We start from the raw sequence: 24,113 nt of genomic DNA, 5'->3' as shown, positions 1-24,113 counted from the left end.
ATGAGCCTGCCCTATGAAAATGGATATTTTTAAACTGTGGCCAACTTTAAAGCTGTCTCATTGGGTTTTTAAGATACTCTGCAGCAGAAAGTATTATATTTGGAGGGTAGAAGGAACAGGCCAATGTCTACTGTTACCTTTAGTTGCTAATATCTGGGAGCTAAAACTCTTTGCTTTTAAAGATGTGTTCTTTACACAGGGGATGTCTCACAGTCAGTGCTGCCTTTGAGGGATGGTAAGTTTAAGTTCCTGTCTTGCTCCCTGAAAACAGTGAATACTGGATTACATTTAAAGTACTGTATCGATTCAACAGAAAACTCCAGCACCTTACTGTAGGGTATTCACATATAATTTCAGGTATGAATTACTGTTCTCTAATTATGACTCTAATTGTCTTTTTAGACTCTAGGTCAGTTCATTAAAACTGTGCTACTCAGTGACTACTCTTTCATCTTCCTCAGTATATCCATTGTCACAACTTTTTTGCCAAATACTCATCTTCACATACTAAATTGAGTTTTGCCTATAGCCTTCAACTGGCTCTTTTATACATTTAGACATGACTTTAGCCTAAGTGCATTAGCTGTACTTTGAGAAATCTTTACAGACTTTAAGAAAATAATTGAAGCTATTACTGGCAATACTAAAGTGGATTCTAACGCTGTCGAAAAATGTATATCTTTACTTTAAGGCTTAAAAGCTTTCTCTTTTTTCCTAAAGAGAAAAAAACTACATGGCTTAGGATATTCACCTATTCTTCAGTAATTCTGAAGGTAAGAATATCATAGTGAGTAGGTTTGTTTGGTCCTGGCATATAAATAAAAGCAGGAACAAGGAGAGAGAAGGTACAAAACAATAAAATAATTTTGAAGAAAGAATGTCTAATTTTACTATATTTGGAATGAAATTCTTATTGACCACATTTCTCTCTTGAAGGATAACCTCATTCCATTCATTAAGCTCATTAAAACTATGATTTTCAACATTTGAAAGTAAATAGTGTTTGGAAAAATCTTTGAAGAGTAAGTTATTTATTTTAGTCTTTTGCATTTTACCATATACATCTATGATGTATTTTTGGTCTAATGAGAAAATAAGTTACTTCAGAGGGTTACATTACAGTTATTGAGGAATGTACTACTGTCACTCATTTGTATGACATTTTGCATCTAGAGAAGAACACTTGTTTTATCTGGAGAGAAAGCTGAGGCATAAATCATCTCTATATTATTGATGATGAAGCTGAGGATTTTCATTCACACACTGACTAAATATTTATTGGGCACCCACTAGGGTGCCATTCACCATGGCAGAGATACAACAGGGGATATGTATACAATCCTCATTCCTCTGATACTCTATTGCAGGTAGAGGGAGGACTTTCAATGAACATAAATAATAAATCATATATTATGTTGCAGCATATTTATTGAAATATATGTTATATTAAGGACCCAAAAGTGCAGTGTTAGGAGGGTTTCAAATTTAAACAGAATTGTCACATCCCTGATAAGTACTAGAGGAAAGTGAGGAAATGAATCATGAAAATACATGGTGGGGGAATCATTTTAAACATAATAAACACTCAATCTTAAGACCTGGGTCTGATACACCCAAGGAACAGCAAGAAGGCCAGCGAGAGCAAAGAGGAGGCCAGGAGTAGATGGAGGCAGAGACAATGAGGTCAGGATATGTAGGGGGTTTATGCCATTGGACAATGTAGTCTTTTTCTGAATGAAATCCAAAGATATTGGAAAGTTCAAACAAAAGTGATATGGTTAAATTCTGATTTAAAGGAAATTACCTTTGTGCTGTCTAGAAATAGATGGTAGGTGTGAAAGTTAGGATCAGGGAAATCAAGAAGCTCTTAGCATAATGCTGGTTGGTGATTTCTACCAGGATAGAGAAATGTAGGTGCTAAGAAGTGGTAAAGCCAATGTGGTTGACTGACTACTGGGTTGGATTGGGGTGTGAGAGAAAGAGATTCAAAGATGGCTTCAGGCTTTTTGACCTCTAACTGGAAAGATCAATCTGATATTACCTGGAATCAGGATGGTAATAAAGTGAGCTTGGAGGGGTAAGGTAATGGACATGCCGGCTTTCAGAAATCTATGTGATATCCAAAATTCTGAGTAGGTAGTCAGAGATACATGGGACTCAAATTCAGGGGAGAGACCCAGGCCAGAGATATACATTTGGAATCACTAGCATATGAGTGACATATAAATGTATGCAACTGAGTGGGAAAACCTGTGAAGTGACACAAATAGGGAAACTAAGAGGGCCAGGGACTGAGTACAGGGTACTCCAAAGTTTGGCCTTAGGAGTGGCAGGAAGAGAACCATAATTTTGTAGTTTTAGGAAGCCAACTGAAAAAAGGGGAAAAGTGTTCTTAGGAGGAAGGCAGATCAACTGTTAACAGGTCAAGTATTATGACAGCCATTAACTGAGTACTGGATTTAGCAATGTAGAAGTCATTGCTGTCATGATAAGGACAAGTTTAATGGACCACTAGGGGCAAAATCAACAGTGAAGCGGATTCAATGGACAAAGGACAGAGAGGAAAGGAAGAGGGAAAAAACTGACAATTCTTTCAAGTTATTTAGTTGTCAAGAGGAGCAGAGAAATGGAGGAGTGATTGTGTCAAAATGATTTTTTTAAGGTAACCAAATTAGCAACATCTTGTGTCCTCATATGTCCTTTCCTCGGTGTGTGCAGAGAGAGAAAGATCTCTGGTGTGTCTTTCTTTTTATAAGGAAACCACCTCTACTGGATCAAGGCTTCACCCTTAGAACTCATGGAATCGTAATAACTTCCTTAACGACTATCTCCAATTACAGTGACATTGAGGGTTAAAGCCTCACATTTGAATTTTGGGGAGCTGTCATTCAGTCCATAACATCTTATTAGTAATTAATATGTTGAGGAATCATGGAAGTATACATTCAAAGTATAATAAGCATAATTATTATTAATTGATTTGAATTATTAGACTATTAGATAATATATAATTTTACTTTAAAATATCTAATTGGTTAAAACTATTAAATTTCCCTGGTATATTGTCCTTAGATTATATTCTTTATGTTAAGAAATTGTATTAAGTACGTTTATTTTGGGTAAGGAATGTATGATCTCAAAGTGTTTATCAATCACTGTAAATAATTTTACCTATTTCATGTTTAACAAGATATGATAATTGGGCTTGTCTTTACATTTTTTGAGGGAAATGCAGAATAATATACTAATTAAGGTAGCTCTTGTATAACTTTGAGCAGTGTCTTCAGCTATAAGATGGCAATAGTATATACCTTGCAGGCAAATTGTCAGGACACTATCAGCCAGTTATATGTGTAAAGTCTGTAGCCCTATGTGAGTTCATCACAAAGGTATATACAGAATAAAAATGAAAGTTAGCTTGATTATATGATCACAAATCCCACTGCTTTACTTAACCATATGAATCAATTTGTAAACATTGATTTAGAAATAACAAGAAAATTTTCTTTAAATATGAAAAATGGTCAGAATTCCTAAGTCTCATGAGGTTTATCTATAATGTTCTCCATTTAGGGAAGCAAAATGTGATTTCAAGGAGAGATTATGTAACATTTTAGAAATGCATGGCCTCTATCTTTCTGAAGATGATACTCAGTACCCTACACTAAGATATGGGAAATTAGTGGCACAAGGAAACTCTTTTTCACTTCAGCTGCTATTGGAAACTTCTAAAGGAGTTTGAATGGAATGTGAATGTGATTGGCATGTGGACTTTAATGCAGGTGTCTTCAGCTTTGCGGTTTCATGATATTGCCTAAATAGTTACAAATATTTTTAACAGCTATCGCTGATTGTGAAATGAAGTCTTTCATTTAGAAAATTTTAGCAGAGGAATGATGTCAGCACAGTAGTGGCATAGGAATGTCTAGCTCTGGTCCCCTCTGAGAAACATCAATTTGAATACTATCTACACCGGAAAATACCTATACAAGATCCAAGGATTCCAGGTGAGGAATTATAGCACCTGGGTGAAGCATAAAATAAGAAAAGATGCATTGAGGAGAATAGGAAAGATAGCCACACTACCCTGATCAACCTTTCCCCAAGCCCAGGTCACATCCTCCTCGCGGGAGAGGGATGAAGTGAGTGCCGACTTCATCATGGACCTCAGAGCTGGCATGCCCCAGCACCATGCCAACTCCTGTGGCCCTAGGTGGCTCCCTCCTCCTGTGAACACAGAGAGAGTCTCAACACATCCCAGCACTGGACAACTCCTATGGCTCTGGGTGGCTTTTGTGGCCAAGCCTTCTCATCAGCCCACACGAACACAGGTTCCAGGTAGGCACCTATAAACCCAGTCTCCTGGCCAAGCCCAGTGCCAAGTCAGCTACTACAGCCCCTGAGCCCTGATCCACCCCAGCACCAGGCTGACCCCTACAGATTTAACCTCCAGGCCGCCCACAGCTCCAGGCTTGCCCCAGTTCTAGGTCAACCCTGTGGCCCCAGCCTCCAGGTTGCCTTCCTTGAAACCAGGCTCCTAGCCTGTTCCAGCCCTGCAGACCCAGATGCTGGGGATAATACCCGAATAGCTATTTCACAAAATAGTATATAAGATGGTTAATCAGCACATAAAAAGATGCCCAACGTCATTAGCCATTAAGGAGATGCATATTAAAACCACACCCTGTAAAATGGCTATAATAAAAAAGACAAGGGATAACCTGTCTTATCAAAGACGTGGAGACACCAGAACCCTCATACATTGCTCACTGGAACGTTAAACGTTCCAGCCACTTTGGAAAATAGCTTGAAAATTTTTAAAAATGTTAAACACATATTAACACATGACCCAGCAAAACCATCCCTAGATTTCTAAGAAATGAGACTATATGTCCATACAGAGACTTGTACACAAGGGTTTGAAAAGAGCATTTTAAATAATGGGAAAACAGTGAAAACTATACCTGTTTATCAACGGTGAATGGGATGGACAAAATGTAATCAATCTACACAATGGAATATACTTCATCAATAAAAAGGACAGGCTACTGAAACATAATACAACATGAATTAACTTCAAAATGAAGGGAAAGAAGCCAGACACAAAATAATATATGTAATTCCATTTGTATGCAATAAATGCTCATATAAGAAATAGCCACATCTATAGTGTCAGAAAGTAAGTTAGTGACTAGTACTGGGAGCAGAAGAAAGAGTAACTGCAAACTGGCATAAAGTTTCCTCTTGGAGTAAAAGAAATGCTCTAATTAAATTGTGCTTATGGTTGTACTATTGCAGATTTACTAAAAATCATTGAATTGCACACTCAAAATGAGCTGACCATAACAAATCATGGTAACAAATCATAATAACAAATAAGAAATCATGTTCCATATGGTAGATTGAATAATAACCCTCAAAGATATCCAGATTCTGATCCCTGGAAACTGAGTTGTTACCATATATGGCAAGTGAGACTTTGCAAATGTGCTTAAGTTAACTGTCTTGAACTGGATTATTATAACTCACCCTGGATTATTCAGGGGGTCTTTAAATGTAAACCCAAGTGTCTTTACAAGATGGATACAGAGAAAACTTTGATGACAGAAGTAGAGAAAGCAATGTGACAATGAGAGCAGAGATTGGAGTAATTCAGCCACAAACCAAGGAGTGCTGGCAGCCACCAGAAGTCTGAAGAGGCAGGAGATAGATTCTCTCCTGGAGCCTCTGGAAGAAGCCAGCCCTAAAGAAACCTCGACTTTGTTGTGTTTTGGGTAGAGGAAAAGATACATAAATCACTAGAACCAAACAGAGAACCCAGAAACAGACTCATACAAACATTCCAATTGATATTTGACAAAGCTAACTAAGTAATTCAATGAAGGAAAGATCACCTTTTCAACAAATGGTACTAAAGCAACTGGACATCCACAGGGGGAAGAAACCATCCTTAACTTAGTTTTCAAACCCTATGCAAAAAGGCTGTGGACTTAAACATATAACATAGAACTATAAAACTTTTTAGGAAAAAGAAAGAAGTATCTTTAAAACTTAGGGCTAGGCAAAGAGTTCTTGGACTTGGCATCAAAAGCGTGATTCACAAATGGAAATATTGATAAATTGCTCCTCATCAAAATTGTAAATTTTTTCTCGGGAAAAGACCCTGTTAATAGGATGAGAAGGGAAGCTTTAGAATGGAAGAAAATATTGTCAAACCACAAACCTGACTAGGACTAGTAAAGTATCTCAAATATACAAAGAACTCTCAAAACTCAACAGTAAAAAATAAAGCAAAAGATATACAAAATAAGCTACAAGACATCAAGAAATATTGTACCAAAGGTAGTATACAAAGCACAAATAAGCACATTAAAACATAGGCAACATCATTAGCCACTAGGGAAATGCAAATTAAAACCACAATTAGATATTACTGTATATCTATTAGAAAAACTAAAAAGAATATTAGCAAAACACATACCACTAACAAGGATGCAGATAAACAAGATCAATTATTCACTGTTGTAGGAATATAAAACGGTATAGCCACTCTGGAAAACAATTTGGCAATTTCCTTAAAAAACTAAACATGCAACTGCATATAACTCAGTAAACTCACTCCTGGGTATTCACGTCAGAGAAATGAATATTTACCTTCCCAACAAACACACACACAAAACTCGTAGAGGAATATTTACAGGAATTTTACTTTTAATATCCCCAAACTAGAAACAACTTAGATGTCTTTCAATGGGTTAATGGTTTAAAAAATAAGAGTGTGGTACAACCATACCACGGAATGCCAGTCAGCAATAAAAATAAAGGAACCATGATGCACAACAACCTAAATGAATATTCAGAGAACTGTACTGTATGAAAAAAGCCAAACTCAAAAGGTTGCATAGTATATGATCCCATTTATATAACATTTTTAAAGTGACAAAATAATAAAAGTGGAGAAAAGATTGTTGCCAGTAGTTAAGGAGGGGGTTGAGGGAGGGAAAATGAGGGTGTGGCTACTTAAGGGCAACATTAGGGATCCTTGTGGTAGATGGAAATATTCTGTATCTTGACTGGATCTGTGCCAAAATCCTAATGGTGTTATTATTCTAGACTTTTTCAAGGTGTTACCATCGGGGGAAACTGTGCAGGTACATGGACTATCTATTCTTACAATTTCATAGATATATGTACAATTATCTCAAAATAAAAATGTTTAGTCAAAAAGTTAATTAAAGGAAGAGGATAAAGAAACCAGTCAGAAAGTAAGAGAAGCTATTTGAAATTTATGTATCTAACAGTTTCAGCCAAGGATATACAACCAACTGCCACACTTCAGTGAGGAAAGATTGGCAATTCAATACAAAAATACGCAACAAACTTGAACATGTACTTCACAACTAGAATATCCATATGGTTAATAAAAATTTGCAAGTTTTCAGCTTCATTGCTAAGAAGGGAAATATAAATGAAGTTCAAATTTTTATACTTCCACATACCACTACAATGGCTAAAATTAAGATTGACAACGCCAAATATTGCTCAGGATAAGGAGTTAAAGGATCTCATACGCTGCTAGTGAGGGTGGAAAGAACTATTTTGTAAAGCTATTTGACATAATCAGCTTTAGCTGAGCATTTGCACCCAGAAAGTTCATTTCTAATTAGTAATCCAAAAGAGTGAATGCACATGTGTACCAAAATACATGTAAAACATTATTTATATCATTTTTGTAATCATTCTAAACTAGAAAACACCCAAATGTCTATCCATGATAGAATGAATAATACACTGGGACATATTCCAACAGTAAAACCCTATGTATTTCAATGATAATGACAAGCCATGATAACATAAAACAGCATGGATTAATCTTATTAACACAATACCGAGGGAAAGATCGTGAAGACAGACATACTGTATTCTTTTTATATAAAGGTCAAAGGCAGGTAAAAACTAAGCTGCGACACTGAAGCCAAGTTATTAATTACCTTTGGTGTTTGGAGTGGAGATTTGGAGCGGCACGAAGGAGACTTCGGACTGGCTGGTAGCGCGGTTCACAGTTTGTTCTCCGCTCCTGGCGCCGTCTTGTTGGGCGCTCTGCAGGCCTGCGAGCCTTGAAGTTGCCCAGAGTCAACACCGAGGAAAGAGCACAGAAACAGTGACAAAGCCATCACTGGTTTGTGGGTGTGGGGGGCTCTCACACCGAGGGGCCTGGAGTGACACACTCACCAAGCGCAGCCAAGTGGAAGACAAGGCGGCAATCTCTGCTACTCAGGGGAGGAGACTGTATTTATAGGGGGAACTGACGTCAGGTTGGCTCGTCGGTTTCCAGGGAAACCAGCAGCTGGGGCAGGGGGCAAGCACGCTGGCAGTTAGTGATTAAGCCCTATAATTAACAGGATTGGATAGTCATGTGAGTGCAGCAGGGCCTGGTAGAGCAGGAGATGTGGAGAGAGCAAGCGGAGGGCCATCTTGAATGGCCTGACCACACACATATATTTGTGCATTTTCTTACATGTATATTATACGTCAGTGAAAGTCTGACGAAGTATAAGTCAATCATTATCTGGACAAAAAAGATACAACTTTCTCAAGAAAAAAAATTGACCGCTATATAGGCTTTATTTTCTGGTGATAGTCAAGTACAATGAAATACAATTTTTGAGTCACTGAGAATTAAAAAAGCATTCATCACATATAATCTGGATCAAAATAGAAATTTTAAAAGATTATAATCCTTTTGAAAGCAATAAAAATTGCCGTATGTCATACCATCACTGTGGGTCACAGCAAAATCTGTACTCATAGGAAAAATGTATCATGTAAGCGTTTTCATTAGTAACTAGTGTGACTAAAAATAAAAGAATTATTCCACTTAATTTTTTTAATGAACCAAAAAGAAAAGGAAGAAAAAGTTAAATAAACACATAGCTGAAGTTAATAATGTAGGAAGGAACAAACCATACCAAACCAAATTTTGGTTAACAGAGTTTTTTTAAAAGATAAAGAAAATGGATAAATTGCAAATGATCTCAAGGAAAAAGACAGAGGAGAGAAACAATACAGAGTAGGTATACAAATGGAGACATGCCATAAACTACAGGGGAAATACTAGGCTTAACACTATAGACACAAATTTGAAAACTTAAAACAGCTGGTTTTCTAGCTAAAGTTAAATTACTAAAATAAAAAAGAAGATGTAAAAAACTTGAAAACACTTTAAAGAATGAGGCGATGATTAAAGGAGGCATGGGCGCCTGACAGTTTCACAGCTGAATTCTATCTCATATTTAATGGAGTTGTAGACTTTCAAATACTATTTAAACCAAATTTAACAGTAGAAAAATGGAACTCAAATTAATTTTAATTTTATGAGGCTAGAAAAGAGTATCACAAAATTATCTCACATATATATATAGAAATGTAATTTTTAAGCATGATTTTTGCAAATAGAAACCCCCAACCGCTAACATAAAAATAACAGAATACTGCAATGTGGATTAATTAATATTAAAATATATATATATTCCTTTTGTGCTAGTAATAACCTCTAGAAATGGAATTAGGGAAAGAAGGTATTTTAATCAAAAGGGTGAGATAGTAATTAGTAATACATTAAAGTTACAAGGTAAGCCCACAAATTAAACACATTATCAACAGCAACATTCACAATAAAGAAATCTACAAATACTTGAAAGACACAGGGAAATAAATAATACCAGGCATCCAAAAAGAGTTTTTGCGTGCAGATGAACAATAAACTCAGTACAGACTATCATGGCACATGCCATAAAAAGGGGTAATACTTAGAGTTAATGTATTTCTTGGTTTTGGTGTAAGAAAACAATATGTCTGTTCTGGCATTGAATTTAGTTGGGAACTTATGGAATAAGTCCATGTTTTAGAATTACTGAAGAACATAAGATATAGAAAAGATAGAAGTTTCAAAATGGTAGATTACACATCTATTTGAAACTCTGATGTTTAAGTTTGTTTCTTCTTTCTGGTCACATCAGAGCCCATGTGGTATAGCTTAACATTCAAATGACCGTATAAAAGTTTTGTTTTGTTTTTTTAATTAAGAACATATTCCTTTAAACCATCAAAAAATTCAAAGTGGCTTCAACTGTTCAAAACTTAAAAATAATTTTGGATCTGATATTTATAGTTATATACCAAATGTTTTAGAAATGGAAATTCTATTGATGTGGAAGAAATCTAATTAAACATGAGACTGCTTCTTAATGTAGGTTCATAAATTCCTAAATTGTTACTTAATCTTGGTCTGTGGTATTTTTTTCTATTCTTAAAAATCAGATGGCTTTAGATGATTTTTAAGGTTCTTTCCTTTTTATCCTGTAATTTATTAACTTTTTTTACTTCTATTTTTTTAAAATATCCAATATTATAGTTTATTATCTGAATTCTTATACTGGATCACTTAAATGTGCACCCTAAATGCTTTACTAATAATGTAACTTCAGACCCATTTTCTATTTGACGAAATAAAACAAAACCTTTTCAAAGCTTGATTTTCTTACTCGGTAACAGACTTCAAACTTGCCTTTCTTTTTCCCTGGCAGTTACTGACCTTTCTTGCAAGAGATTATTAGCTAAAGGTCATTGCCTTTTTATTTTGTTACCTTAAAGCTAAAGAATTTATTATCTCATCCTTAATACTATGGCAGATCATTTTCTTCATGGGCTGTGTAGTACATAAATAATGCAAGATTTAAAGTCTTAGAATTCCTTTCTCAGCAGATAGCAAAGTACTTTAAAAAAATCCCTTTCTGGCTTGAGGTAATGGTCTACTTTTATGCTGAATACACTCAAGGCTTTGTGAATTGCTTATGTACAGGAGACAAACCACTCACGTTGGGCAGACCTGAGGTTAGACCTGCCACAGATTGAATCCACCCTCCATAAAATTCACCAGGAAAGAGAATTGATGGAAATGCAATTTTAGTTTTTAAGATTATAATTTGGATGAATTTACAGTCTTCTATTTCCAGTACTGTTTTCTGGCATGATTACTAGAACAGGAAAGTAAGATACGGAAAAACGGAAATGGAACTATGCAGTAAGAACGGAAAAAGAAACGGTGTAACTGTGATGCTCAGAAGTATTTTTGCAATGGGAAACAGAACAGCCAAATTTACTTTCCTTAGTAGAGTTTAAATAAAATAGGAGACAGGAAGGTCCTGACTGACAGAAACGTAACACATTTTCAAATGTTACAAGTTCTATTACCACCCAGAGGAGGAGAAATAAAAGTCAATATTGCACTTTGCCAAAATGCATGTACTGGAATACTGCCAAATAATTATGTGGCAAATTTTGACCTGCTTCAAGATGCTTATCAACAGAGGGTTCAAAAGATCAGCAGTTCTGCCTCTAGAAATTCAGAGGCCTAATTAAACTTATTTATATATTCTAAAAATCACTTTTATTTTTAAAGCACTGTTAAAAACTGGCTTACACATTTGATTTCTAAGCCTTCCTAATTGTGACAGATGTTAAATTGCTTATAACCCAGAAAAAAAAAACATAAAAATCTTCAATTGACCTGGATCAGTTTCTGCATTAAATGTCTGAATGTCAAAATATTTCCATTATTTTAGTGTATTAGTTGTTATTGGATAATATAAGAGGAGCAAAATTTCAGTATAAAATAGTATAAATTAAATTTCCTATATATACAGTATAGTGATTATAGGTATTCAAACACAAATAAACATTTTTAATAAAAAATGTTAAGAAATTTATTTTTGGCCTCACTTATCTTTATTTCATATCTTACTATGCATCCAACTAACAACGCAATAAAGAGAAGTGCTTACATACATTCCCAAAATCGTCAAGAGATACTAATAACAAACAAACAAAAAAGACTTTCTGGTGAATTATGATTGAAACAAAATAATTCAGCCAACAAAATACACTGTGTTATGTCATATTTTTACCCTTTGGTCCTTTTCTAAAGTTTTTTAGAGGACAGGGAAAATGGAGTCACCAAAATTCCAAGTGAAGTAAGGAATAATTCGAGTTCTTAATCCAGTCCAACTACTTTTAACATTCTCATTTAAAAATAAAAGAAAGTAAAACCATTATAATTTCTCTCTCCATACCTATTAGTACCTGCAATAAAAAATTTAAGTAGTTCTACATTTTCTATTACAAAGTGTCAGATATGGTATTTTGAATAATTTAATACAAAAATTAAATTGATATTATGGGGACAATTGATAATTATTGAAAACATTTTAACATAACAAAACATATAGCAAATAATTATTTAGCACTTAGTGTGGGAAGATGGGGCCTGGCAGATAAGTAAGACAGATGTTGGGTTAAAGAAACAGTCCAATGGTGACAAAGAAATATTTGTAACGTAAGTCATAATTAAATAGTAGATCAAGAAAGATACAAATAATGTCTCAAAAAGGATTTCTGAGCAACACATAATTTGATGGACATGGGCAGGGATATATATATAAATGTTTAAATAGTTCTGTGAATACGGATTTGCTGTTATTTTTAAAATGTGGGTGAAGGTGTAGTATGCTATGGGACACAAATGATGTACCCAAATGATACATCATGATAGCTCCACTGGGCCCATTAAAACTTGCTGTGTCAATCTTTGTTTCACATAAACGGACAAATTAGGACATAACCCTTCTACTCTAAAGGAAATACACACTGAGAGTTGTTTAAGAAAAAAGAAAGAAAGAAAAACATGATCTTTCATGTAAATATGCTCTTACACATTTTGAAGAAACAGATCATTGACTTGGTGCTAAAGCTTTTCCAGCCTATCATGCAAATACATATTTAACGACTTTGTAAATTTCAGATCAATGGTCCAATAGACCAAAAAGTCTTGGAGCTGTTACAGTGTATCATGTAAATGTGTATTTAGGGAATTTAAAAATTGCAGATTATTGGCTTGATTATTGATGCGAACTAGCTATTACAGTTTGTCAGGTAATTAAATATCCTATCATAAGAAGTACATTTATAAGATGCACTCATAATTTATGAACAGATAATTAAATGCAATATTACTTTCAAAACCATTTGGTTAATTTTGATATTCTTTTTTGGTACCTTTTCTTCTCTTCTTCCCCATTACACGTTTCTTTGTGTGCAGGGCAGGGAGTTTTTCCCAGACCCTTTCAGTGTCCCTGGCTGAGTCTAAAAACTAAACTGACAAAGACAAATTAACAGGAGAAAAGCACACAAATTTATTTAACTTAAGTTTTATGTGACATGGGAGACTTCCTAAGGAAATAAGACCCAAAGAAACAGACCTGTGTATTTTTATGCTAGGTTTAATGAAGAGTGGGCAGTCGTGAAAATACAGCAAGTTAAGGAGGATAGGGTAAGCGTGGTAGACTGGGGGTAGCTTAGGGCTGTTTGTTAGGATCCTTCCCGGTGTCGCTTTGTCTTTAGAGATAAGGATGCTCTTTTCCTCTCGGTGTAATATAAGGAGGGCACATCTCACAGGAGGATTTTATGACCTCCTTCAGCGGAAAAGGGTTGGATGAGGAAAAGGTCTAAATGACCTTCCTGCTTCTGCCCTTCTCTCAAACTCCTTCAACTTACACTCAATATGGGAAGTTGCCGTGGTTGGGGGTAGCATGCCTTGAACCCCATAATATGTGTAAATATGTTTAACTCTAATAACTTTATAGACCTTTGCAAATGCTTGAAAATTTCCAATAAACTACATTAACTGTCAAAATTTGTCATTACATTGTGACTTTGTCAATTATAATCCAGGTAGTGATATGGGATACATTGTTCTAATATAGAATAGTTTAAAATATTTCCTTTAAAATCTTTCTTCAAAAAACATTCATGTATTAAATTTAATAAAAGCCTATCTCCTCTTCATTGGTTGAGGGTTTTCCATGCTTTTCTGTTTATGGCACACATGACTTTTATTTAACTCCGCCTAGATGGACTCATATTTTAATTATAGTTGCAGTTATATATATTAAAACAGATCTAATTCATTATTTGGACGAAAGTCAATCATTTAATTAAAACTCATATTATTTACCAGAAAGTATATACTAGTAAAAGTAAAATCAAGGGATAGTGTTCTTCTAAAATATTATTTTAGGATAACATCTGTTCTGTGTCAGTTTTCTTTTTTGAATCCACATTTAATTTGGGACTAGTGTGTGCAAGTTCCAAATCAAACCATGTTTCATATATTTGTTTTTAAATAACTACAACAAAAAAATTATTTCAGTTAAAAAAATTGGCTTCCAAGTGATACCTAGAAATGTTTCATATCATTTAAATAATTAAAATACCAGTTTTTCTAAATCAGAGAAAATTTTAAACATGCTAATTAAAACATCTTCTTAAGCTTTAAAAATCAATACTCAATATTTCCACAAGTTCTACTTGGATAGTACTTGATAGATAAGTGGACCATCTTTTTTTTTTCACCCTTGAACTATAAAATATATTTTTCAAAAACAGATACGTGAATGTTTTGTTGCCTTTTGTTACTTTCAGGACAAACCTCAGACCTTAGAGAGGTCTCGATTATCTGAATTCCTTCCACACCTGGTTTCCAACTTACCTTTCCTGCCTATTTCTTTACAGGCCTCATAAACCCTGCACAGAACCAGCAGGTCCTAAAGATCCCCTGCTCTATCACGGCGATGTGTATCTGCCTAAAATATTCTTTATCCTGTTTTTAAGACGAAAAGCTGTTCTAAGATGTGCTAGACACTGATAATATAGAAAGAATGAGACAGTTTCTGTTCTTAAAGGGCTTTACTGCTCTTTCTGAGCTCTGTTCAGTCATCTTCTGAAATCGTTCTTCACATCTCAAGATAAAGTTAAGTACATTTTCTGAATCCTACATCTCCGTTCCCACGCCTCCATTGTAACTATAAACTCCGTTATTCTGTAACTTAGTAAACTATTCATATTATATCTACCTATTCTTTTGTGAGTTACTTAAGGAAAAAGACTCTTGTATTTCCTCCTCTTAGTCTGGCTCACTGTACTTACTTAAATAAATTTTGGTGAATTGATCATAAATAAATGCTAAACCTAAAAGTAAAGCAAGTTCTAAAATGGAAAATACATAGTAGGTCTATATATAAAGCATTGTTTTATTTTTTCCCTATATTTACATTCACTGAGAGATGACTGTTGAAACTCTTCAATTTGTCTATTTAGTTTTCCTCTTGGTTCTTTTAATTTTTGCATTATATATTTTGAAACTATAATGTTATTTCACATAAATATAGAATTGTTAAATGTTCTTGGTGGATTGATCATTTTGTTACTATAAAATTTCCTCTTTGTCTCTAGTAATAATTTCTACTATATAGCATACTGTACCTGATACTGCTGTAGCTAAACCAGTTATTTCTGTTAGTGTTGGCTGGTATATATCTATTTTCAATCTTCGTGTTTCCTTAGTATTTAAGACCTTTTTTTAAGCAGCATATAGGTGGTTTTGTTTTTGTATTCAGCCACATAATCTTTGTCTTTCACTTGGAATATTTAATATGTTTATATTTAATGTAATTACTGATATGTTTGGGTTTAACTCTACAAATTGGCTACTGATCTTCTGTTTGTCCCAAATATTCAAGTTTACTTTATGACTCTTTTATTTTTCTCTTGAATTAAGTATTACTATGACGTTTTGTGCTTTCTATTTTATTATCTTCTTAGTGAAACAATATTTTACTCTTATTATAGTGAAAACCTAAGATAATATAAAATGTTATACAAACTTACTAAGACTAATAAAATTGTACTTGTACCATTTTCCAGACAATACTAAGACTTTTGAATACTTTCAATTACTACCAGTCCCCTTTATGCTAATGTTAACATGTAATATATACATACACATATATATATATTTTGAAAACCAAAAACATCATTACTATTATTTTAAGTATTTGTTATTTATTTAAATCTACATATATATTTTAACTTTTTCTTGCTCTTCAGTTTTAATCATATGTTCCTGCTTTTAATTTGTGATAATTTGTCTTCTGGAGTATATCCTTTAACGCAAATCTCCTGATGGCAACTTCACTCCATTTTTATTTGTCTTAATGTCTAAAATATCAATATTTAACTGTAAATAGATATATGTATAAAATTATGCACACACATATATAATGATATACAAATATTTATAAATTTTAACAATTACAGTTTCTGATTTAATTAGTATATCATTATCACTTGTATGGATAGAATAATGTATTATGCTAAAACCACAATCCAAAGTACATTTTCACTCAATTGGTTTCTTAATTATTCAGAATAATTAACTTGCTTCAATGTGGACCTTTTTATTCAGCAAATTTGTTTTTTTTTTAAATGGTAAATTATTATATTTTAAGTATTGAGAATTTTAAATTTGCAGTATTATTCACAATATTGTCAGGAGTTATATATGAAAAATTAATTTCCAGAAATTGTATCTTGATTTTTTTTAATTTGATGAAAAACATCAAGCTATTCTTAGAATTAATTTCACCGATGGTCTTTCTAAAATATCTGATGACACTAACAAAAATAAAATTGGTATAATTTGACTATATGGAAGTTCTTTCTGCTAATAGAACCAAATTGTAAACAAGTGTTGCTTCACTTTCTAGTTGCAAAAGAAAGCTTGGAAGAGAAAATCATCAAATGTATTTCCAAATTGTTTAATCTAAATGAATATCATGCTTCATAGAGAAATATGTAAATACATTTTCTGAAGCTATAAGCAGTTGATCATGTTTAATAGAAATTATTTTGTATAGAATAATACTTTTTAAGCAAAAAACAAATTTTCTTCTGCTTTTATGGCTTTAATAGAGTCACTGATACCATGACGTCAGCCTGGTAAATGTAAAATTCTGGCGTCTAGTTTGTATTAAACATTCATCATAAATTTGGAAAAGCTGATACTTATTTTTTCAACCAAATATGTGGTTTCAATTTTTTTAGTGAATTGCTACTGAAAGGGTTTACTGCAAATTAAAAAATGTATTACTAAAAATGTGGTATTAAATAATAATTTAATATTTACATCATATAATTAATAGCAAAATCATTGTAGTAAGAGCATTCTGACTATTTACTCTAGACACTATTTTGGGACATCCCAATCTCTTATTTTCTGCACATTTTGTGTACCTCTAACCAATATCTACTCACATTTTCCACTGACTTCTGCAACCAACAGCGTAGCAACTTTGAGTATGGGAGAGCCTGGCAATATCTGCCCAGCAGAATTCCAGAATGACTTTTTACCAGTGATTGATTGCTGTGTCTCTCTCATACTTCATTCACAAGCCTCTAGATCAAAATACACCTTATCCTGAATTTCAAGTCTGATGTCATGTTGGAAAGAAACTTCTGAAGGTCTGGGGGATGGGTGAATATATTGCACATGTGGAAGGGATGAGAATATGCTTGAGGGTGGATTATGGTAGATTACAAAAAAAATCCCAATTCCTCCCCCTTCCCTGTATCCATGAACTCTATCATATAACTTTGTAGTGACCTTCCATGTGACTTGAGGCTTATAAAGCACTGGCATGTACTCTGGTTTTTTTCTCATCTGCCTTCACCATGAGAAGATGCTTCAGCTAGCCTGCCAGAGGGAAGTGAGAGGAGTCTGGAGCAGAGCCTGGCCATCCTAGCCCATAGCCAGATGATCCACAAGAGGCTTGAGTCCCCCGCCTTTGCTGATTCTCAGACACGTGAGCAAGCCCTTTGAGAACAGATCCACTGACCCGAAATCTCTGAACTTCAAACTCATGAACTTCATAAATTATTGTATGCCACTGAGGTTTTATGGTTGTTTACCACATAGTATTACTGTGACAATAGATCAGTGATATTGAAATAAGGAATGCTTGATAGAATTTTTCACATCAGGAAGCTTGCACAAGATTTTCCAAATCTGTCTAACTAGTAGGAGGCAGAACTAGGAATAAATCAACATGTTCTTACCTCCAGAATAGCCCCTTCATCACTACATGTGTAAGCAATATCCTTAAATCCTTTCTGTTTCTGAAATGGTTTTAATATAATTATTTCTTAGATAATCTAAAGATAATTTTTTAGGACTTAAATCATAGCTTTCATTTTCCTTTCCAATGCAAATCCACTTTAAGTTCATCCAATTTTCACATTCTTTCTTACCGTTGTATTTCATCTTCTAGTATCACACAAGGAAATAAAAATTGGAAAATATCAGTGAAAGTCTTATCTACCCTCCTCTTTAGAAACGATGCATTTTGATTTTAAGATTAAAGATTCTAAAGAGATATTTGAACTTAATATTAATTGAGTGACTTCTAGTGTTTTGATGTCAGAAACAGTATTTCTTTGAATCCTCAAGGTGTCTGTTTTTGTAGAGTACGTGTGGATTTTCTTCGGAAAAAAAATCGAGTGAGATGGAGATGCATAGGTACTAATGTTTAGCAACATGACAATATTGTGACCTAAGGCTAAACACTGGTTAATGTCACACTACAGAGGATGTCAATAATCAAATTCAGTAATTAAGGTCTTTTATGCCATTTAAATGAAATAGTATCAGTGAGTGATTCTTCACTTTGGCTTGCATTAGAGTCACCTTGGGGAACTTAGAGGCACAGCCCCTAGTTCCTGATATAACTGGCTTCAGGTAAAATGCCAGTAAAGTGTTCCAGGTGATTTTAATGTACATTTAGGGTGGGTTAAAAAATAGTAGAACGTCATTCTAAGTGAAGTAAGCCAGAAAGAGAAAGAAAAATACCATATGATATCACTTATACGTGGAATCTAAAAAAAAAATTTTTTTTTAAAGACAAATTTATTTAAAAAACAGAAACAGACTCCTAGACATAGAAAACAAACTTACGGCTACCAGGAAGGAAGGAGATGGGAAGGGATAAACTGGGAGTTCGTGATTTGCAGATACTTATATAAAATAGATAAACAACAAGTTTATACTGCATAGCACAGGGAACTATATTCAATTTCTTGTAGTAACTTATGGTGAAAAAGAATATGAAAATTAATATACGTATGTTCCTATATGACTGAAGCATTGTGCTGTACACCAGAAATTGATACAACATTGTACTTCAAAAAATATATATATAAAGAAACTGAAAAAATATGTATGTATGTATATGTATAACTGAATCACTTTGCTGTACACCTGACACTAACATTGTAAATCAACCACACTTCAATAAAAAAATTTTAATTAAAAAAATAAAAGCTATTAAATATTTATTGTTGTGTGTAAGTTAAAATTATTTGATACTTGATGAGATATCTTGAATTTGAGTACTGTGGAATTTCATACTAGTTAACTGCTTTTGTTCTCTATTGCCTCTCAAGCAAATATAATGTTATCTTGTACATGAGGTGTGCACAATTAATAGAGTTTAACAGTATATAAATGAAGAATGAATGAATAAATAAATGAATACATGAAGCACACATACTCAAGCTATAGTTGTTCTAGGAAATGACAATACCTCATAAAACATTAACAGAAACATTGTTATATGAGTTTGTAAATCAGACTTTTTGTGTTCTTCCTTTACTCTAATTTAATGATTCTCAATCTTTATTGCATATTTGAATCATTTGGAGGCTTTTTATAACACATATTGCTAGGCTCCAACCCCAGAGTTTCTGATTCTCTAAGTCTGGACTGAAGCTAGTGAATTCGCATTTGTAACAAGTTCCCAAAAGACACCAAAGCTGCTTGTCAGGGGCCACACTCTAAGAACTGCTGCTCAAACGCATACATAGTGCCTCTCTGTGACATCTCTGCAGTTATCCAAAGCCCTTCACAAAGGTGTGCCATACCCCACCTGCCTGATGAGCTGGTATCACTTGGCTCTCATCATATCACCAGTGGGAACTGCAGTGCCAGGAAATTCACAATGATACTCTGGCTCCTGCTATGCTGTGACTAATGCCATGCTTTGTATCTGACCCAGGGGTCTCAAGTCTTCTGCCAGTACTCATTAAATTGTGAATTTGCAAGTAGGGCAAAATCTCCGGTCAGTCACCACTCTTGACAGTACATATTAAAATATAAAGTCAGTTTCAGGACTTCTTTACAGCATGGTGAACAGCAGATTTCCGGGCATGTTGTAACACTGACATTGAAAAGATCTATAGCATTTTTAATTGGAAGCCCTGAATAGTTAATTTTCCTTCAGAAATTTTCACCTTTCAGTTTAAGTGGGATTCTTAGAGCTTATAATTCATTAAAAAAAAAGAAAAGGAAAAGAAATGGTGAATTTTGTCACAGTTGAGCCAGAAGAAATGTGCTGCCTGACTTTTCTTAGATGCTAGTTATTCATTGTAGACCTATCTCTATAAACAAACGGCAACAATAAAAGTAGATCAAATGGTTTAAGTAATTTCACCAAATGGATCGTCATCCAGACAGAGTTTATGGCTGGCCTCTGAGATAAACTCAGCACAGAACATGTGGGTTAGTATCTATCAAGATTTAGAGGAGGACTGGTATAATTCTTTTCCCACAATTTTTTTCCAGTTTTACTGAGATACAACTGACATAAATCACTGTATAAGTTTAAGGTGTATGACATAATGGTTAGACTTATATGTATTGTGAAATAATTACTGTAATAAATCCCCCATCATTTAAAATAAACTATTTTTAGAGCAGTTTTACGTTCATTCATAGTAATATTAAGCAAAGAGTATAGCCATTTCCCATATACTCCCTGCTCCCACACACAGATAGGTTCTTCTATTATCAACATTCCCCACTAGAGTGGTACATTTGTTACAGCTGATGAACCTACCTTGACATGTTGTTATTACCCAGAGACCATTGTTAACATTAGGGTTTACTCTTGGTGTTGTACATTCTATGGGTTTTGACAAATTTATAATGACATGTATTTATCATTATATTATCACACAGAGTATTTTCACTGCCTTAAAAAAATCCCTTTGGAAGTGAAAGACATGTGGAGAACTATAAAACATTGACTAAGGAAATTGAAGATGACTTAAAGAAATGGAAAACTATCCTATGTTCTTGGATTGGAAGACTTAATATTGTTAAAATGGCCATACCACTCAAAGCAAACTACAGATTTAAATGTGATCCCTATCAAATTACCCAGGACATTTTTCACAGAACTAGAACAAATAGTCCTAAAATTTATATGGAATCACAAAAGACCCAGAATTGCCAAAGCATTACTAAAGAAGAAGAAAGAAGCTAGAGGAATAACCTTCCGAGGCTTTAGACAAAACTACAGAGCAGGGCTATCTACCCAAAGAATAGAAATAAAAGCAAAAATAAACAAATGGGACCTAATAAAACTTAGAAGCTTTTGTGCAGCAAAGGAAACCATAAGCAATACAAAAAGACTACCTACGGAATGGGAGAAAATATTTGCAGAAGTTGAGATTGACAAGGGCTTAATTTCCAGAATATATAAACAGCTCATACAACTTAATAAGAAAAAAACAAACAATCCAATTCAAAATGGGCAGAAGACCTAAATAAGCAGTTCTCCAATGAAGACATATAAATGGCCAATAGGCACATGAAAAAATGCTCAATATCGCTAATTATCAGAGAAATGCAAATCAAAACTGTGAGATATCACCTCACACCAGTCAGAATGGCCATCCTTCAAAAGTCCACAAGTGATAAATGCTGGAGAGGCTGTGGAGAAAAGGAAAGCCTCCTAAACTGTTGGTGTAGTTTGGTGCAGCCATTATGGAAAACAATGTGGAGATTCCTAAAAAGACTAAAAATAGACTTACCATATGACCCAGCAATCACATTCCTGGGCATATATCCAGAAGGAACCTTAATTCAAAAAGATACACACACCCCAATTTTCATAGCAGCACTATTTACAATAGCCAAGACATGGAAACAACCTAAATGTCCATCAACAGATGACTGGATAAAGAAGCTGTGGTGTATTTATACAACGGAATACTATTCAGCCATAAAAAAGAATAAAATAATACCATTTGCAGCAACGTGGATGGACGTGGAAAACATCATTCTAAATGAAATAAGCCAGAAAGAGAAAAATACCATGTGATATCACTTATACATGGAATGTAAAAAAAAAAAACAAAAAACAAAAAAGACAAACAAACTTATTTACAAAACAGAAACAGACTCACAGACATAGAAAACAAACTTATGGTTACCGGAGCAGAAGGGAGTGGGAAGGGATAAATTGGGAGTTTGAGATTTGCAGATATTAACTACTATATACAAACTACATAAACAACAAGTTTATACTGTATAGCACAGGGAACTATACTCAATATCTTATAGTAACTTATAGTGAAGAAGAATATGAAAATGAATATATGTATGTTCCTATATGACTGAAGCATTGTACTGTACACCAGAAATCAACACAACATTGTAAAACTGACTATACATCAATAAAAAAAAAAACAACTCATGTGTTTCAAGTATTCATCCCTCTCCCCAACCCAACCACTAATAACCATAGATCTTTTTATTGTCTTCTAAAATTTTGCCTTTTTTCAGAATATTATATAGTTGCACTCATATAGTATGTGTTTTTTGTTTGGTTTTTTTTTTTCAGATTGGCTGCTTTCAGTACTATGCATTTAAGGTTCCTCCATGTCTTTTAATGGATTGACAACTCATTTCTTTTTAGTGCTTAATAATATTCCATTGTGGATGTACCACAGTTTATTAATCCATCACCTACTGAAAGATACTTGGATTCTACCAAATTTGGGTAATTATGAATAAAGCTGCTATAAGTATCCATGTGTAGATATTGTATGGACATAAGCCTTTAACTCTTTTGGATAAATACCGAGGAGTACAATTTACTGCAAATTATGGTAAGAGTATGATTTAGCTTTGTATGAAACTGTCAGAGTGTCTACCATTTTGCATTCTGACCAGCAAGGAGAGTTTCTGTAACTCTACATGCCTGCCAGTATTTGATGTTGTCAGTGTTTCAGATTTTGGCCATTCTTATGGGCATATGGTAGAATCTCATTGTTGTTTTAGTTTGCATTTCTTTGATGATATATGATATTGATCATCTTTTGACAGGCATATTTGTCATCTATGTATCTTTTTTACTTAGGGTTCTGTGTAGATTTTCGGCTCATTTTTTAACTGGGTTGTTTGGTTTCTTATTGTTGAGTTTAAGAGTTATTTGTGTACTTTGGATACAAGCCATTTATTAGACATATGTTTTGCCAATATTTTCTCTCAGTCTGTGGTTTGTCATTTTCTTAACAGTGTCCTTCACAAAACAGAAAATTTTCATAAAATCCAGCTCATCAATAATATCATGGATCATACCTTGGGTATTATATCTAAAAAGTCATCATTAAAGCAAAGGTCATGTAGATTTTCTCCTATGTTATCTCCTTGGAGTTTTATGGTTTTCTATTTTACATTTATGTCTGTGATCTATTTTTAGTTTATTTTTCTGAGGGATGTAAGGTCTGTGATTAACTTTTCTGCATGTGGATGTACAGTTGTTTCAGCACCATTTATTGAAAGGTCTACCTTTGTTCCAATGTATTACCTTTGCTTCTTCTTCAAAGATCAGACAATTACATATAGGGGGATCTACTTCTGGGCTCTTTAATATGTTCCCTTAATCTATTTGTCTATTATTTCACTAATATCACTCTGTCTTGATTACTGCAGCTTCACAGTATGTCTTGAAGTTGAATAGTGCCAGTCCTCCAACTTTGTTCTTAACTTTCAATATTGTGTTGGCTATTTTGGGTCTTTTGCCTACCAAAACACTTTATAATCAATATGTCAATATTCACAAAGCAACTTTTTAGGATTTTGAATGGGACTGCACTGAATCTAGAGATCAGGTTGGCAAGAAGTGACACTTGGACAATATTGGGCCTTCATATTCATGAGTATGGAGTATCTCTCCATTTATGTAGTTCTTCTTTGAATTTTTTCATCATTATTTTGTAGTTTTCCTCATACAAATCTAGTATTTTGATAAATTTATGCCTGTGTATTTCATTTGGGGGGCTCTAACATAAATTATATTTTTAATTTCAACTTCATT

General features: G+C 33.9%; 1 long non-coding RNA gene across 3 annotated transcripts in view; it reads right to left on the bottom strand.

Annotated features, from left to right (window-relative positions):
• Positions 1-24,113, bottom strand: part of LOC123614779 (uncharacterized) — an 873,628-nt gene that overhangs the window by 155,821 nt on the left and 693,694 nt on the right. For all 3 annotated transcript variants that reach the window (XR_012508318.1, XR_012508313.1, XR_012508314.1), the window contains exon 7: positions 7,992-8,116. This is a non-coding gene — a long non-coding RNA (uncharacterized LOC123614779). The remainder of the gene's footprint in view (positions 1-7,991; positions 8,117-24,113) is intronic.

This window comes from Camelus bactrianus, chromosome 1, assembly GCF_048773025.1.
Source record: "Camelus bactrianus isolate YW-2024 breed Bactrian camel chromosome 1, ASM4877302v1, whole genome shotgun sequence".
NCBI lineage: Eukaryota > Metazoa > Chordata > Mammalia > Artiodactyla > Camelidae > Camelus > Camelus bactrianus.
The sequence above is the reverse complement of the archived record's forward strand: the minus strand, read 5'-3'. Positions and strand labels throughout refer to the sequence as shown.